The sequence below is a fragment of the Ursus americanus genome, chromosome 14, assembly GCF_024610735.1.
Source record: "Ursus americanus isolate L20-20 chromosome 14, mUrsAme1.1.p, whole genome shotgun sequence".
NCBI lineage: Eukaryota > Metazoa > Chordata > Mammalia > Carnivora > Ursidae > Ursus > Ursus americanus.
The window spans coordinates 12,952,742-12,971,753 of record NC_142140.1 but is presented as its reverse complement, the minus strand read 5'-3'; the positions used below and the strand labels follow the sequence as shown (position 1 = coordinate 12,971,753).

The window sequence follows — 19,012 nt, the reverse complement described above, 5'->3', positions numbered from 1 at the left end:
TTTCAGTTACCAAACAAATACTTTTACCAGAATATCAAAAATAAAGATTTATATGTGAGTAAATCTTCAATAAAAGAGTACTATTTCCTATCATAAAGCCCAACGATGACTAAATAGGTCTATATTTAAATGGTGTGTATCTCCAAGAATTTTTACTTTCTTAAGGATTTATTTATTTATCTTAGAGCGGAGGAGGGGCAGAGGGAGAGGGAAAGAATCTCCAGCAGACTCCCCCATGAGCACAGAGCCCTACACAGGGCTCGATCTCGTGACCCTCATATCACGACCTGAGTCAAAATCAGGAAGTGAGAAGCTCAACCAGCTGAGCCACGCAGGCGCCCCTCCAAGAATTTTTAAAAGATGCAGTCCTAGCTAATCCTCTATAATCTCTAACAAGTGAGAGACAGGTTGTTCTGCTCCTATTTAAAAGATGAGGAAACAGAGTTAACCTTACAATTAAGTGCTGGGCTGAAGGTCAACTAAGGTGGTCAGATAGCAAGCTGAAGCACAGGGTAAAAAGCCGGAGTGTGTTTTCAAAAGACTGTCATTCAATTTCCAGCCCAACATCAGCTGTGTAGCCCTGAGCAAGTACACTGCTTGTCTGGCTCCTTAGAGTCCTCATCTGTGAAATGGGGGCAGGACCCCTGCCTCACCCACCTCAGACCACAGAAGAGGTTGAATTCGCCAGGATTGGGAAGTGCTCAAATGTTCCCAGGACCTTAACTCCTACTTTACAGTTCTAGTAACCCAAACAACAAGAGCAAGTGGCCCTCATTTAGTGACTGGTGAAGAACCTGGCTTTGGAGCCAGTAAAAACAAGATTCGAATCACTCACGGTGTGACCCTTGGCAACCTACTGAAGCTCCCCAGGCCTGTTTTCTCGTGTTTAGATGGAGATTGTAACAATAGCCACCTCATGGGTTATGACAAGGAAGAAATATAACATACAGAAAGGGCTGACAAGTACGCCTAGCACCAGTGAGCACTCTGTAAAGAGAACTAGTCTCAACCATGGCTTCAAGACAGGAGGAGAGCCATAAAAAAATCATCATCGCTGTTGCTAATACTAACTAAAGAACAGAAACTTGCAAATGACTCCTGTAATATATACTACCGCAGACTCGAGGTTATCGCCATGACAATGCGACTGTCAATCATTTGCATCCTGATGAGCTGGGCTGAGTCGAAGAGAAGGGGGATGGTGTTCCTGCTGTCGATTACAGCAATCATTGAAAACACCAAACTCTGTTCTTGTTCTTTTCTTCACATCAGTACAAGCAAAACATTCATGGGATTTCACTCACAATCTGATGGGAAAACCCAAATTCTCTTATATTTCAACAAAAGAGGCATAATGTCCTTAAGGACACCACTGCGCGGTGTTCTATTTTTCAGAGACCAGGAGGGGCAAAAGGCACGGCTTATTTCTATTTCACCCGGGGATTTTCTCACTGACTACACTGCTGGATGTTTAGGGTCCAATGACAGGTAATTCATTCCATGCCAAGGGAAAATACGCATAGAAAGCCCAGGTTATCCCACTCTTGTGTTTCAGTATCTTCAGATCACTCACCCAACCTCAACCCACCCCAACACTGATCAGATGGGCCACCAGAAGGTTCTATGTCTTAAAATAATAAAAGAACTAAAGACAAATATGGAAAATGTTAAACTTTGTTAAATACAGGTGGTAGAAACTAGAATGCCTGTTTTTCTTGTACCCTTTTAAGTATTGAAACATTTCATCAATAGCAATTTAAAAAAAAACTGATTAATTTCTTCTACTACTGATGGGCATTTGGGAGGGTTTCAGTTTGGGGCTATCATGAATAGTGCTTCCTTCTATGAACATTCTTAGGAGCTCATGACTTTCAGCAAGTATACATATGCATTTCTGTTGATCGTACACCATGGAGTGGAAATGCTGAATCACAGGGTCTGCATACGAACAGCTGTAGTGAAGACGGCCAAACACAAGCTTTAATGGCCCATGTGTTCCAAGGTTTCCCAGCCCTTCTTCGGGGGGGCGGGGGGGGGTTTCCATGGAGCTGGCTGATGTAAAGCAGACCCTGGTGGGGCTGCTCCAGCAGCCTCCCTTTTCCTCTCCTCTTCCCCTCAATTCACTCAGGTTCAAATATTTGCTGAGCACTCATTATCTGCCAGCCACTGAGTCTGATTCCTAAAAGAGATCTTCAACTCCCAGGAATCCACAGAGTATGAATTAAGACAGTATATTGATCGTGTTTAAATTATTTACTTTACATGTTTATCTTATGTGGTTAATTGCACCAAGTTGGGAGTAAAATATGGAGCTAGTCACTTCGTTTTCCTTCAAAAATGTCTACAAAACTCCAATTGGTGGGTCTAGGTACCACCTTACACATGATAGTGCCATAGTTCTGGCTCAGTTTCCTCCCCACTACACACACACTTTCTCTCATTCTAGATATCTGCTTGATATTTCTCCCAGGATTCCTCTTTTCTGTAATCTTTCCTAGGATGTTAGCAACCCAGCTTACATGACTTGAAGTTATGGAGCTATACAGTGATCAACAATCTCAGTGATGTGTGCAGTGAGACAGGACAAACAGACCGGCTTGAGACGGGGGGTGGGGGGACACCACGGTAACATGTCCTTGTCCGAAGGCCACAACCTAGTTTTTCTCCAAGATATTAAGACCTGAAGTAAGTATGCAAAGGTATAGCTACAGTATTATAATATTATTTCTAATTAAAAATTACAAAGTAACCCATCCTGGGCATCCATCCATCCACATGAATACTATACAGTTATCAAAAGACACTCTAAAATAGAAATACATATATAATATACTATGAAGATAACCTACAGAATAGAATACATATTTGATTCTGTTTCTGTAAAATATATGCACATGAATGTATGGTAATATACTCTGAAGAAAAAAGTTTGGAAGAACGTCCTTGCACTTACAGGGGTCAAGACTAGGGGAGTAATGTACTTGTTAAGGTTGAGTGTGTATTAGTGTAATAAGAGTTCTCAACTTCAGAACTACTGACATATTAGGCCAGATAATTCCCTGTTGCAGGGGTCTGTCTTGTGCACTGTAGGATGTATAGTAGTGTCCCTGACCTCTTCCCGCTAGACGCCAGTAGCACCGTCCCCCACCCAACTGCAGCAGCCAAAAGCATCTCCAGACATTGCCAAATGCAGAATAACCACTGTACTATGAGAATCAGAAAAAAAAAAAAAAAAGGACCATCTTTCTTAAATGTTAATATACAGCTCATAGAGGCACAGTGGTAAGCGCATCCAAGCCTAGAACCAGGCTACCTGAGCCTGAAAAACAGCACCACCTTTTACAAGCTGCATGATCTTAGACTTCTTCATTAACCTTTCAGGTCTGTCTGTTCCCTCATAAAATGGGATAGTAACACTTCTATCCACTTCCCCGGGTAGCTGTGAGAATTAAATAAGGAAATATACATAAAGAGCTTAGAACAGTGACCTGGCACAATGTCAGAATGACACAAGTGCTAGCTATCATTATTACTATTATTCATTTATGTTATTCCACGTTGCAATATTCTCTTAGGACTTTCAATGAATATACATTCTAATCAGTGAAAATCTGCCCCCTAATACTTCTTCAGCATGGGCCCCAGCCACCCCTCAGTTCACCCTTTTCAGAAGAAAGATAGGCTGGGAAAAGTATTAGAACATGTGTCATTTCCAAACAATTGCCAGGAAGAGTGTATAGTTGTCATCTTCCATCACAGTCATGATGTGAGAACCATCTACACATCAATTAGCCCATTCCCTGAAGCAAGCAGCACCACAGAGTGGGGCAGGGGAAGGTATAGGTGATGCAGGAGGAACCCACATTCACCAGACGCTAAACCAGACAAAGCTTTGGGACCTGTAAGAGTACCTATACCACATGCCCATCTGTGAAGAAGCCCGTAAGTCCCCGCTGTAATGATCAGACACACAGTCAGGAACCATTTCCCCATCTGACACATGAGGAAGAATAAACAGGTAACCAAGGTCACCCCACGAGGACTGATGCGATCAGAGGTAGGACATCATTCATCCTGGGAATCATGCCTCAGGAAAGCCAGGATGTTTCCCAGCCCAGTTTACGGCAAATCCCATCCAATGTCACCAGGTGCCTTCCTTTTCCAAATATCACTGTTAACGCTGTTTTTAAAACCTTGTTCTTGAACTCCTGGTTACTGTCTTGAAAATAAATGCTATCCTACTATGTTTAGGAACTTAAGAAATAAAATAACTTTTGAGAGTCATATATGAGCCAGCAAATCACGGTCATACTGCAAATTATGCCATCTCTAGTTGCTCAGCTTTAACAGGAAGAGTCTTCCGGCGTGTTGCCTGGAGAGCAGCAGCAGCAACAAGAGTGGACTGGCATCTATGACAAGCCTCATCCTACAAGGAGAACATTTTTTTTTTAATGTGGTTGCCCACCTACACATTTTCTGTTCAACTGAGACAATTCCAGAGTTACAGCACTCCCTTATATCCAGGGGGAAAAGGACTTTAACTTGACCTATTTCTAGACAACCATCTCCATAGCAACTGTCTTGGGTTTTAAGCTGAAACAGCTGTACCAGACAGCCAGTGACCAATCACAATGTAAATAGGATCCATGTAAGTACTGATGTCCCCTTGAGAAATGGACTTCCCAGTGCAAAGACATCGTTTCTCACCTCTCCCTGGGGACATAACCAGATTTGTAGTAACAGTTTAAAGAAAAGGAAGGGAGAAGCTATCAAAGGTATCTTTATTCTTGCCAGGGGTGGTAAATTATGCTTCTTATGCACACACAGCCTAGAATAAAGTCGGCACAGGAGAAAGGCTCTGTGTAATTATGCATATTTAAGCGTAAAGATGTCAAGTTCACAACCGTACAACTGTTTTCCTAAAAATTAAATGCATTTAGACAAGCAAATTAAAAAGATGGACGTTTCTTGAAATGTAGTATAAACATGACAGTTACCCCTATAAAAACAGCCTGGGAGAATTTTCAACTGGCACCAGTGAACAATGAGAAATTACAGATCTGTTCAAATTCATGAAGTATAAATAAAACTGGAGGAGAATCCAGCAGCCGAAGGAATCAGATGGAGTACAAAGCACATAGTAAAAAATCTCTTCCTTCAGCACCCAATACAAATGTGGAAAGTAAAGAACCTGGCTTAAATAAAGAATAAAAAGAAATGCATCATTAAAATAGGTAGTCAAGCCTGACAGCTTATTTTAAATTAAATCCTAAATTAGGTACTATCACTACTTAATAGAATTTGTGTGAGAGAAAAATGCATGCTTTTTCAAATAGAGTACAAATATTTATGAAACTTAAAACGTAACTGAAAATTTTCAATACTTTTTGCTTCAGTTCTTAGTGAAATTCCTCAGGCTAGGATACACTGAATTTCCATATGGCATCAATCAGTACACTCTAAACATTCATTACACGTCCTTAAGAGAGGAGTGGATACACTACGCATAGTCATTCATTATACATATGTGCAAAAAATGGCCCAGGAATCTTTGGGCTCAAAGAACCCTTAACAGTGATCTAATTTACTCATTGTCAGTTGTATGGGGAAAGTTGATTTGGGACTTTCTTCAGTGAAAGAAAGAAGAGAAAAGGACTTTTTTTAAAAATAATTTTTCACTTCTTTAGGGAAAGAGGTGACCATGTAAATCGATATAACCTATCTTCAAAGCAATTTGACAATACTCAGCAAGAGGCTAGCTACATCACGTGCATACGCAGCAAGGAGACTGAGTCCCTTGTTTGTACATCCACATGAAGGAATAGAACAGTCATTAAAAATTATATATGGGAAAATGTAATTGCTTGGATAAATGTTTGCCCTTCACAGAAAGTGAAAAGTCACTTACAAGTATGTGTGTACAAGTCTACTTAAAAATATGTTTTCATGGGGGCGCCTGGGTGGCACAGCGGCTAGGCGTCTGCCTTCGGCTCAGGGCGTGATCCCGGCGTTATGGGATCGAGCCCCACATCAGGCTCCTCTGCTATGAGTCTGCTTCTTCCTCTCCCACTCCCCCTGCTTGTGGTCCCTCTCTCGCTGGCTGTCTCTATCTCTGTCAAATAAATAAAATCTTTAAAAAAATATATATGTTTTCATGTAGACACACAAACACTCACACCCCAAGAAAAGTTTAGTTAGTACACATACTGAAATGTCCGCAATGGTTATTTCTGGGTGTTGGGATTATGGGTGATATTTAATGTTCTTTTGTGGGTGCCATCTTTAATTTCTAAATTATCTACACTGAACATACTTTTCAGCTTTTCTAAGATTTTTCTTTTAACAGAGCTAAGAGACTTAATTTTACGGAAAAAACAAAAATAAGCAATATTAAAAATATCTATTAATTTAATTAAACATTACTGATACTATCCTACTGCAAACTTTATTTTTAAATTCATCTTCCAGTTCCATCAATAAGCATACACATTTTAACATATTTTTCCCAAATCATATATTGATAGTTTTCATTATATTTACTAAATACTTTCCTACGTTTTATCTGGACTTCACAACAGACACTTTTAGTGGCCACACACAATAGTTCGTCATATTGATATATCATAATTTACCAAATAATCTCCTAACGTTGAACCACTCAGGTTATATTAAACTTTGTTGCTTTTTTTTTTTTTTTGCTATTACAGGTAATAATACAGTGAACATCTTCAAACACATTCACTTATATTTTTTATTTTTTATTTCTTTTTTTGATGTTGATATAACAACTTTATTTCTTTTTTTAAATTTTTTATTTTTATTTATTTTTTTTTGATGTAAAGTTCGATGATTTATTAGTTGCGTATAACACCCAGTGCACCATGCAATACGTGGGGGAATGGGATAGGCTGGTGATGGGTAGTAAGGAGGGCACGTATTTTTTTATTTCTGCTGCATTTCCAGAAGTGGTACCTAAGAGGGTGTCTCTCTAAGCTCTTGCTAAAACTCATTTTCAAAAATCCACAACGTAATTTTTAAAGTTTATAACATTAATAGATTTTGTGGCTAGTTTCCCTTGGGAAAGAGGGCTGAGCATATATAAAAGCTCACGGCACCCCAGAACTATGTATTTATTATAATTCTTTACAAGGAGACTCCATTTAGGCACCTTAAATTGCTAGCGGCTAACTTAGGTCTTTTTCAATGTATAAAACAGGGAAATATCATGAAGTCTGAATGCCATTTGATTGATTCTGTACTTTTTCCTTCATGCCTTACAAGCTGTGAAGCTTCTGAGAAAAAAGGGCAAAAAGAAGACAGAATATAGTAAAAGGCATCCTAAGAATGGGAAATTCTCTCACACAGGTTATTTTGGAGGGAAATCAGACCATGAATAATCCCACCTATTTTTGGTAAAAGAGAAGAAAAAGAGGAGAGTCATCACCCCAGAGAGCATCATGACAAAGGGGACAGGACTCTTGCTGCAAAGGCAGCCCAGGTTCACAGTCAGATGATCTACTTCCTAACTGTTTTAGCTACAGGCATCTGCAGAGGGTCATGTAGCATGATGGTTCAACTGCTGCCCCTTGAAACTAGAGGCTGGCACTGAACTAGCCAATCTCAGCCCAGGGCTGCAGGAGCAGAGAACAAATTCTGAATACTCCACAGGGCTGACTTCTTCAGATCACCAGCCTGACATGAACATTTCACCCGGCAGCTGGACACTGTGCCAGTGGCGGGATGGTGACTGCTGATTCTCCGTGTGGTGACAGCACACAGAGCAGGAAACATTTGCATATTTTCTTAACAATACTGTGTATCTTGCAAAGCTCTGCGAGAGCTGGTAAAGCAAACACTGGCTTGGCAGGGAGTGGAAACCTGGCTCTAACACTCAAGTATGCCATGCTTTCCCCGTATGACTGTATGCTTAATGCAGGCCTGCTTACAATGTTGCAGAGTTTTAAAGGTGGGATGGATCTGGGAGGCTATCTATTTAAACATCCTCATTTTACAGATGAAAAAATGAGCCCCTGGACTGCCTGAGTGGCTCAGGTGGTTAAGCCTTTAGCTCAGGTTGGGATCCCAGGGTCCTTCTCAGCAGGGAGTCTGCTTCTCCCTCTCCCTCTGCCCCTCCCCCTGCTTGTTCATGTTTTCTCTCCCTTTCTCTCTCTCTAATAAATAAAGTAAAATCTTTAAAAAAAGAAAAAAAAATGAGCCCTGAAAAGTGGCAGGCAGAGCCAGGAAAAGAACCTACAACTGCAGATTTTCAATTCAGAACTTTTTTCCACTATCCAAGCATTTCCCAACAGCTGTCTCCTAATAGTTTATGACAAGATGTTGGTAGGTAAAGGGGGAGGCGGTGGTGGAGAGGTTCCAAAGTCACAGCAGTCTAAGTAGTCAGGAAGGCACTGGGTTAATCAAGTTAAACTAGGTTGGTTTGTTTTTTGTTTTTTTTAATTGCAGAACTTTTCAAAATCTTTAAACTATAACATGTGTTTAAGTTTTGTTTAAGGAGATACAGTATGCACTGAGCCAAGCAGTTCGCCAAGTGGTTAGTGGGTTCCAGTCCTGCCTCTCCTCCTTACTAGCTATGTGACATTGGGCAAGCTACTGAACCTCTCTGAGCCTTGGTTTCCTCATTCAGTAAAATGAGTACACTAAGAAAACTTCTCTGATAGGCTTGCTGTCTGGATTTAGTGTAATAAACAGCAAAGAGATACATATTCTTATGTATATGTGGGTATCAGAACATTACTAGAAATCTATAAAAACCAATTCACAATGCCATTCATTCATTCATTCAACAAACATTCCATGAACATCTTCCCTATGCCAGCCCTGTGCTAGGCCCTGGGGGTGCAGAAGTGAAGCATACAACCTGGGGGTGAAGAAAAACAAATGAGTAGATAATTTTAAGCCTGCATTAAGTACTATGACCAGGAGGAGTTCGGTGAGCTATGGGAGCCCAAGGAGGGGCACCCAACGACAGTCAGGGGGTGCTACTCTGCAAATGCTTCCATTAGAAGGTGAGAAGGAGGACCAAGTGAAGCAGGGAAGGGATGTGTAGGGCATTCCACATAGGAGGCTGCCTGTATTATAAATGTACTTCACTTAATCAGAGAAGTTGGGCATCAATACTTTTTGTTAAATGAAACACACCAAAGATCTTCAGAACCTTAGATCTGAAGGGATGCCAAGAGATCCCCTGGTTTCAACTTACACCCAAAGACATCCTTTCTACAGTGTTTCTAGGATGAACAGGTGAGGCAGGAAAAACACTGGTCCTCATGTGACCAGGGCAGTCGAGATTTACACCTGTTATCTAGCATAATTAACAGCATCCCATTTCGCTCTCAAAAGTGTCCTGATGTGGACAATAAATTACATGGTCATTCTACCAATAGATGGTCTCCCTGCTCAGCTTGAACAATTCAGGTGACCCGCATCACTTCCTTGCAGGCAGTCCCTCCTGTCCAGATCACTCTAATAACTAGAGGGTTCTTAATCAAAGGCTAAAATGAAATGTCTCCCAGAGAACTTCCAACTGCTGGCACTCATTAGGCTCCCAAGGATTACATGGAATAAATCAAATTCCTTTCAGATCACCTTTCAGACATTTGTAGAATAATGATAATTCACTCAACTCTAGTCTTCTCTAGGCTCAGTAATTTATTCAACCTTCTCCATGCTCTACCATTTCAAAGGGAATCACCACCTCCCCGGTTGCTCAGGCCAAAAACCTAGTAGTCATACTTGAGTCCCTCCTCTCCTTTTCCCCTTATGGGCTCAGATGTACTTCCAAATATCAGACCACTTTTAGCATCTCTACTCCTACCACCATGCTCCATGGCCCAAACAAGTCTCACCAACTATGACAAAACCCAAGCAGAAGCCAGAGCGGGCGCTTTAAAATGTTAACTAGGTCCAACAGCTTCTTGCTGAGCTTAAGAAGAAACCCAAACTTCTCTGAGGCTACAAAGCTCTATGTAATCCACTTGCTGCCTACTTTTCCAACCTAACCGTCACCCCCCCCCCCAATCACAATGCCCCTTGTTCATCACGCCTTCATCACTGGTCATGCTGGCTCCTACTCCTCATCTAGGTTTCAGCTCAAACGTCAGAGGAGCCATCCCAGGCCCCACAAATAAAAGAGCCAAAAGAACCCAATCACACTACACTGCAGTCACTTTCTATCCTGTTACTCTGTTTTATTTCATTCACAAGCCATTAGCATAGTCCGTTAAAAGTTCACCTTAGAGTTATAACCTCCAAGAAAGTAAGGACTTATACCTGTATCCACAGCACTTAGAAAGCTGCCTGGCCCATAGCACATACAAGATAAATATTTGTTTAATGAATAAATTCACCTGTTCCTGAGGTTTCCATGTCTTCCAAACCCTCCCCACTTTGGGTGACCATCTTCTGGATAAATATCAATTTTAGATACAGTCTTTCAGTAGGATATCTTTTTGTAAAGAGAGAGAGAGAGACTCAGCTCCTGGCTTATGAGTTTTCCACAGTGGGAAAGGTCCTAAGCTGGTTCTCAGGTACTAAATAAAAGGTCGGTGCCACCCTCATCACTATATAGAACTGAGGCAAGCCATTTCCCCTCCTGGGCCATAGTTGCCTCATTTTGCCAGATGACTTTGAAAGTTCCATTGATTCTAAATTCTCATTTTTGCATACGTTGTTCTTAAAGCTGGATATCTCCTGGGCATGACTCCCCCACTCAATAGTTAATCTTTGTCTCACTTTACAGGTTTATAATGCAAGCACCAACATTTTGGAGGTACAGGATGGATATCAGAATCATTATTACTTCTTCATCCAAGTCAGATCGCAAAAGATCTATGACTTGACAAGAAACTTAAGGTCTCCTTAAAGAGATATTTCAAATCTGAGCCTCTGGAAACCCAGCATGCCTCATTCACGCTCATTCTGATCAGATGCCTTACTTTGGTGCTGGTTGGAAAAAACTGGGCCCTGTTATCCTATTATATTGGGTTCTCACTTTCCCGGGTTATCAAGCTTTGCTTCCTGAGCCTACACCACAAACTGACTCCTAAATCAGACAGACAACTACTCTTTTCAAAAATAGACACAAAATACAGTTGTGGGACTATGTTTTCTTCTCATCTTATCCAATCAGCCAGCCCTGGATCACCCTTCCCAAATAATTCCGTTACGGTGAACCCACCTCAATCCTGATTGACGAAGCCAGTGTTCTCTTGCCAAGGAAAAGCGACTTTCCAATATGAGACAGTTCATACCAGGTCTGAGCCCTGCAGCTTTCAAAAACTAAAGGCTCCAACGATGATACTCAAATGGCATTTTTTTTGGGCAGATATTTATTGCTTATTAAGTGACAGTTACTATGCTGGGGATACAGTAGTAGAGTGCATTCTCTCCCACCATCATAGAATATACCTGGGAAAGGGAAAGGCATTCAACAAATACCTACACAAATAATTACAAGTGAGATAAATGACATAAAGGGAAAGCACAAGAAGCCATAAGAACAAATAAATCGAACAACCTAAATCTGGAATGTGGGACAACAGAAGAGCATTTCGAATGGACTTCCCAGAGTAAACATAGCTAAGACCAGACCATACAAAGCAGAAAGTGGTCAGAGCATAGGAACATAGTAGACCCTTCACTAAATGCTTTGCTCTAGTTGATCCCAAAGTGAGTTCTTCCACATCTACAAGGTTTCCCTTAAATGCCTCTTCCACACCCAGGCCTTCTCCCCTGATTAACCTAACAACCGCAGCTCTCCAGCCACGTCCCCTAACACTTCCCCACCACTCCTTGCCACAGCACCTGCCAAAGCCCTTCCTAATTCATTGCTCAAGGTTATTTTGGGCTACCTCCAGGACACTCCAGGATGGTATAGATCTCATATACTCTTATTTTTTTTTAATAATTTTAAAACAGATGATGTGTGTGTTTTCATTTCTATTTCTCTAAAACATTTGATATAAAAAATTCGTAAGTCAGAGAAAACATTGAATTTTGGTTTACCACATCCCTTAAACTCTGAGCATCTAAAGGGCAGAGGGGAGGACTTTCATCTCTGTATTCTCAGGAATAACACAGTATCTAGAAGACAGTAGGACATTTTTGATTGTTTGCTAAACAAACCACATTTTAAACCAGAAAGCAAACTTTCAAACAGAGGGAGGCAGACTCATTTCCATCACTGGAAGAAGTCAAAGTACACACCCGAGGGCTAATGGCAGATAATCAAGGAGGCATGAATCCAAACAACTCAAACAATATGCCCCCGTATATACTCAAAAGAATTGAAAACAGGGACTCAGACACTTGCACGCCAATGTTCATGGCAGCATTATTCACAAAAGCCAAAATGGCAATTAGATGTTAAATAGCTGGAAACAATACAAATGTCCATTAACAGATGAATGAATAAACAAAATGTGGTCTATAGAAACAAAGGAATATTATTCAGCCTTAAAAAGAAATGAAATCTAATACATGCTGTAACATAAATGAACCTGGAAGACATTTTGCCAAGTAGTGTAAGCCAGACACAGAAGGACACTTCTATGAGGCATCTAGAATAAAGAAACTTATAGAGACACAAAGTACAATCAAGGTTACCAGGGGATGGAGGGAAGGGAGAATGGGAAGTTATTGCTTCCTGGGTAGAGAGTTTCTGTTTGGAATGGTGAACAAATTCTGGAAATATAGAGTGATGATGACTGCATAACATGGGGAATGGACTCAATGCCAATGAACTGTATGTTTAAAAATGGTTAAAATGCTAAATTTCATGTTTTTGTATATTTTACCACCCCACCAACTAAAAGAAAAAGGATATGTCACTGATATTCCTCCAGCCAAGGACTCTGAGATAATCCAAGAGGATTTATTCCACAATAGCAAATCCTTTCAAAACAACATTGCAACTTGGCAGAGTACTATATAGGCATTATCAAATCTTACAAATGGACAATAATAAAGCAAAGCAAAGAAAATTTAACTCAATTTTCAATTAGAGATAGTGCACTGGAAGAAGCCAGCTATAATGACATTTACTAAAAGACTTTTTATGTACTAAGTACTGTATTAGATGGTTCTTTGTATTACTTAATTTGATCTTTACAATACTCTACTAGATAGGCATTATTACCCCTAAAACAAGCAAAATACTAGTTACAGTGAAGAAAAAAAATAACCACAGCATTGTGCTGGCATAAAAGGAATGAACAAACAAAACTACAAAATCAGTACTAGTAGTAGGCAAGATAAAACTTGTGGTCTATACCTACCAGGTTACCAGATTGACTGCCTTTAAAAAAAAAAAAAAGAAAAGAAAAAAAGTCAATGTTCTTTTGAGAATTATAACAGGACCCAAAACTCAATACTGAAGGGAAAAGAAACTGAACCAGTACCAACCCCAAAATGACCCAGACGTTGGAATTATCAAAGATTTTAAAGCAGCTATTATAAACATCAGCTATGAAGTAAAGGTGAATATCCTTAAAATGAATAGAAAGCTAGGCATTCTCAGCAGAGAAACAAGAATTATATTTTAAAAAGAAACTTTAGAATTGCAAAGTACAATATCTGAAATTAAAAGCTCACTGGATAGACTCAAGAGCAGAATGAAAATGACAGAAAAAAGAGGGAACTTGAAGACATATCAATAGAAAGTACACAATCTGAAGAACAGAGAGGAAAAACCACTTTAAAATGATGAAAAAAGCCTCAGGAACCTGTAGGATAATATCTAACACTCATGCAATGGAGTGCTAAAAAGATGGGAGACATGAACGCTGAAAAGAATATTTGGCATAATGGCTAAACACTCCCCAAATGTGGTTAAAGACATAAATCCACAGACACAAGAACCTCAACAAATAGGATAATCTCTAATCTCTAAGAAAACAATGTCCAAATGTCCAAATCATAGTCAAACTACAAAAGACAAGATTTTTTAAAATCTTGAAAGCAGCCAGAAAATAATAACACCAATATGCATAAGAGAACAGTGATTCAAATGGCTGCTATCAGAAACCACGTGACCAGAAAAGATGGAAACTACATTTAAAGTGATGAAAGAAAAGAAGTGCCAACCCAGAGCTATGTATCCCATGAAAACAGCCTTCAGGAATGAAGGGGAAGTAAAAACATTCTCGGATGAGGAAAAACTAAGAGAATTCATGGATATAAGACTTGTTCTCAAATAAGTGCTAAAGGAAGTTATGTAGGCTGAAAGGAAATGATACCCGACAAAAACAGGGAACTTCTGGAATAAAGAGGAACAGAAATGATTTGGGTAAATATGATTTTATTTTTATTCTTTAAATTGAAAAAGTATATACGTGTGGATGTCGCAAGTAAAAACTGTAACATCATGTACTACATATGACAACTATAGCATAGCAGTAAAGGAACCTATATGGTTATAAGGCACTCATTTTACCTGAAGTATTAAATTACTAACTCTATGATAGACTATGAGAAATTAGGTACACATATGATAATCCTTACAGCAACTACTAATAATACCAAAGACAGAGCCAAAAAGCAACAAATTAAAATGAAATATATAAATGGAATATACATCTATATGTTCAAAAGTGGTTTAAAGAGACATGGAAGACAGACTGACAAGGGCTGACCAATGCCTAACTAGAGTTCCTGAGAGACATAAGTGAGTGAGAAAAGCAGTATTCAAAACAATAATGGTGAAGAATAGTCTGGAGTTGTTTTAAAAAAAATGCCAGTCCTCAGATCCAGGATGCCCAATGACACTCAAACCAGATAAATGAAAGAAATCAACTCCTATAAATATCATAGTCCAACTGTATAATAACAAAGACAGGAGATAATCTTAAAAGCAGCCAGAGCCAGGGGCGCCTGGGTGGCTCAGTTGGTTGGGCGTCCAACTCTTGATTTGGGCTCAGGTCAAGGGATCTGATGGCCTTGGGATAATGATGGGATCAGAGGGCCTTGGAGCTCTGTGCTCCACAGTGAGCCTGCTTAGAGTTCTCTCCCTTGCCCTCTGCCCCTCCCCCCACCTGTGCACTCATGCGTGCACTCTCTCTCAAGTACATAAATCTTTAAAAAAAAAAAAAAAAGGGGAGCCAGAGCCAGATCACCTACGAAGAAACAGCAACAGAGTATGTATGAATGGCAACAAGTGAAGCCAGAAGACATCATCCCTTTAGTGTACGGAGAGACCATAACTGTCAACCTAAAGTTTTCACTTAGTGAAAATATCTTTCTTCAATAAATAAAATTGAAGATATTTTCAAACAATTAATAACAAGAACATTCACCACCAAAGAATATCCTGTAGTCAGAAGATATATTCTGTCTGAGATGCAGAAAGGAGGATGCAGAGAGTAGTAATGATAACAGTAACCAAACATGGATTATATAGATATGGATTAATAATATCTAAGCACTGGGGGAAAAGAACAAATTAGAATGAAATAGTGGATATCAGTAATACATAAGTTGGATGGGGATGATTAGAGCAAGGTCCTAGTATTATACAGCAGAAAAATTAAGGGACTAAAGTTTAGACTTTAAATGTGAGCATTAAAATAGATAGTTTAATTAGTAAATGAAGAGACATAGAGTATATAACTTCTAAGGAGACAAGTGAAGTTGGAATAAGGAAGAAATAGAAAAATATGCAAGAAATTGAAGAAAAAGAAGAGAAAAAACAGGATAAAGACAAAGCAAAGAATAAAATGGTAGAAATAAAGCCAAATATATCTGTAGCCATAATAAACTATGTATAAACATAAATAAACTAAACCTTTGACTGAAAGACGAAGACTATCAGAATGGACTTTCTAAAAACTGTTTATAAGAGATACAGCTAAAACATAAGGATACAGAAAGACTGAAAATGAAAAGATGAAAAAGTATATATTAGACAAAAATTAGGCAAAAGAAAGCTTCTGCACCCATGTAGGTAACAAAAAATAGACTGGAAGATAAAATTTATTAGAGAAAAATAGAATCCCTATATGACAAAATTCAACAAGAAAGATACATTTCTACACTTATGCATTTAAACTTACCAGTGCAACAACAAAGCTTCAAAAGATATAAAGCAAAAACAGAATCACTAACAGAAATGATGCTGAACATTAGTAAATATTTAGACATAAACAATTACAAATATACTACAAAACTTGTGGAACTAAAGGGCTCATTCAGAAAGAAATCCACAGATCAATCAAAATGCTTTAAAAAGACAGCCCAAAACTTTTGAAACAAAGCATCAAACTAGAGAAGTCAAAAAAAAAAAAAAAAAAAAAAAAACCAATATCAAAGAAGTTAAGTGACTTTTCTCAAAAACAGCTGGTTAACGGCAGAGCTGAGGTTTAAAACCAGGTCTCCCTCACTCAAAGGCTGTGATCTTTTCCTTATGGCTTTTCTGAATAAACAAGCCCCAAAATCAGTTTGGGAAAGAAAAGTCTTGGTGGTCATGTGAAAGAAAAAACTTTTTAAAGCTGAACTGAGGTTGTCCAAGGAAATGGTGGTTAAGCTACCAGAAAAGTAAAACTTCTAACATCAAAAATGAGGTTGAGCAATTTATCCACCAGGCACATGTTTTGAGTTATTTTAATTTACTTTTCCTACGTACTGGAACTTGCCTTTCTGAACAGTTTCTGGCTTGGCTTACACTATTTAACTTACTAAAGCTTTTCTAAAAATTATTTTTGGGGTATGACCTCAGAATCTTGCTGGGCCCCAAGGCACTTCTCATTACAACGCATGCACATTTAGGTAACTGAATCACATCCTTACTAATGCTCTCTTTCTAGCTCAGAGTCTTCGCCCAGTTGTGATTATGTAAGAGACAGTCAGGCTGCACTATTCCCTGCCTTTTGTCCTGGTCCAGCAACATCTAAATAACACAGCACCCAGCATTACTTGGGCAGGATATATGGCTGTCCCAAAATTGTATTTCACTTCAAAAAAAAAAAAAGAAGAAGAAGATGACTTGGTAATTCTGATTCCTCACGGAAATTGGTTTTCAGTTAAAAAGAACTTCTCAAAATAACCTACTCTCCTCCTTTATCAAGGACACCTGTTCAAAAATTAGTTTCCTTAAAGTGTTAGCAAATTCAGAAAGTGCCAAACCACAAACCAAGAGATAATCATTGTTTCTCAGGCTCCCACAGAGAGCAACTGTTTTCTCCCCACCCCATGGTCAAACCTTATGTCAAAGATTTATGAGCTATTTTAATAACACAATTATTAAAATGAAGTATACTTTGTAAATATTAAATATTTTAAACACTACCTTTATTTCAACAATAGAAGGTTATCTTGAGTAAAATACCCCAAAACAAAAACAACACAGCAAACAAAACTAGCCTTAATCCTTTCCATGATTTAATAGCTATACATTTTTACGACACTTGTTTCAAATTGGGCATTCAGTTTACTCTCCTACCGATCTTCCTACTTCTTATGTTCCATAAATGAGTGAAACCATATGATAATTGTCTCTCTGCTTGACTTATTTCGCTTTGCATTATCTCCTCCAGTCCCAACCATGTTGCAGCAAATGTTGAGAAATCGTTCTTTCTGATGGCTGAGTAATATTCCATTGTATGTATGGACCACATCTTCTTAATCCAGTCATCTGCTGAAGGGCATCTCGGCTCCTTCCACGATTTAGCTATTGTGGACAATGCTGCTATGAACATTGGGGTGCATATGGCCCTTCTCTTCACTATGTCTGTATCTTTGGGGTAAATACCCAGTAGTGCAATTGCTGGATCGTAGAGTAGCTCAATTTTTAACTTTTAACAGAAGGGGGAATGAACCATGAGAGACTATTGACTCTGGGAAACACACTGAGGACTTCAGAGGGGAAAGGGGTGGGGAATGGGACAGGCTGGTGATGGGTATTAAGGAGGGTACATATTGCATGGTGCACTGGGTGTTATATGCAAGTAATGTATCATGGAACTTTACATCAAAAACTAGGGATGTACTGTATGGTGACTAACATAATAAAAAATTATTATTAAAAAAATTGGGCATTCAAATAAGAATCACAACTAAGTAGATTTCAGCATGCACATATGCTCTGTTTTAAACCATTAAACTCACAGAGTTTCAGATATTTTTGTGAGCAAACCCTAAAAGCCAGTTCAATGTCTTGCCTCAAACCTTTAAAATTAAAAAAAAAAAAAAGGAAAGAAAGAAAATCCAGCTAAGATGACAGCAGCAGCAGCATAGTTTTTGGATTTCCCCAAATCTATGCATAAAACCAGAGAGAGGGGCGCCTGGGTGGCACAGGTCATGAACATTAGTAATGTTCCTAAAGTTGCCATTATATGAAAATAAACAATATTATAAAATAATTACATTGAAGGAAACAATATTACTAAATTCTAATTAGCTACTGTAGCCTGGGGAAGGTTCCAAGGACGATTTTGTGTATTTAACAGGAGACCAACAAGTGTTGCTGAGTGTTAATGACATGCTACCCCCAAAATGAGACTTCTGTCTTGACTTACAAAGGTCTTGAAAGAGATCTGAAAAGGAAATAACTTTCTCACTCCGTGATTCAGGATTATCTTATGCTTTGCCACATACTACCTTAACTCTTCTCCTGTTCACTTCAAGTCTTCTCCTGGGCCATCCCATGTCCTATGCTTGTGGAAACACTGGGTTAATAAAAGGTAGGGGCACCAGGGTGGCTCAGTCAGTTAAGCAGTTAAGCATCTGCCTTGGGCTCAGGTTGTGATCCCACGGTCCTGGATTCAAGCTCCTATTGGGCTCCCTGCTCACCGGGGAGCCTGTTTCACCCTCTCCCTCTGCCCCTCCCCCTGCTCATGCTCTCTCTCTCCCCTGAATAAATAAATAAAACCTTTAAAAAAAAAAAAAAAAGGTCTGGTGCATGAGGGTATGTCAGACCTAAGAGGGAGTTGAAAAACAAAAACTTGGCGTTCTCAAATCATCAACAGATTCATTTTATTCATTCCAGCCCTTTCTAAACACG

General features: G+C 39.2%; 1 protein-coding gene across 3 annotated transcripts in view; it reads right to left on the bottom strand.

The window, feature by feature from the left end:
- Positions 1-19,012, bottom strand: part of SUMF1 (sulfatase modifying factor 1) — a 91,384-nt gene that overhangs the window by 45,953 nt on the left and 26,419 nt on the right. The window lies entirely within an intron of this gene.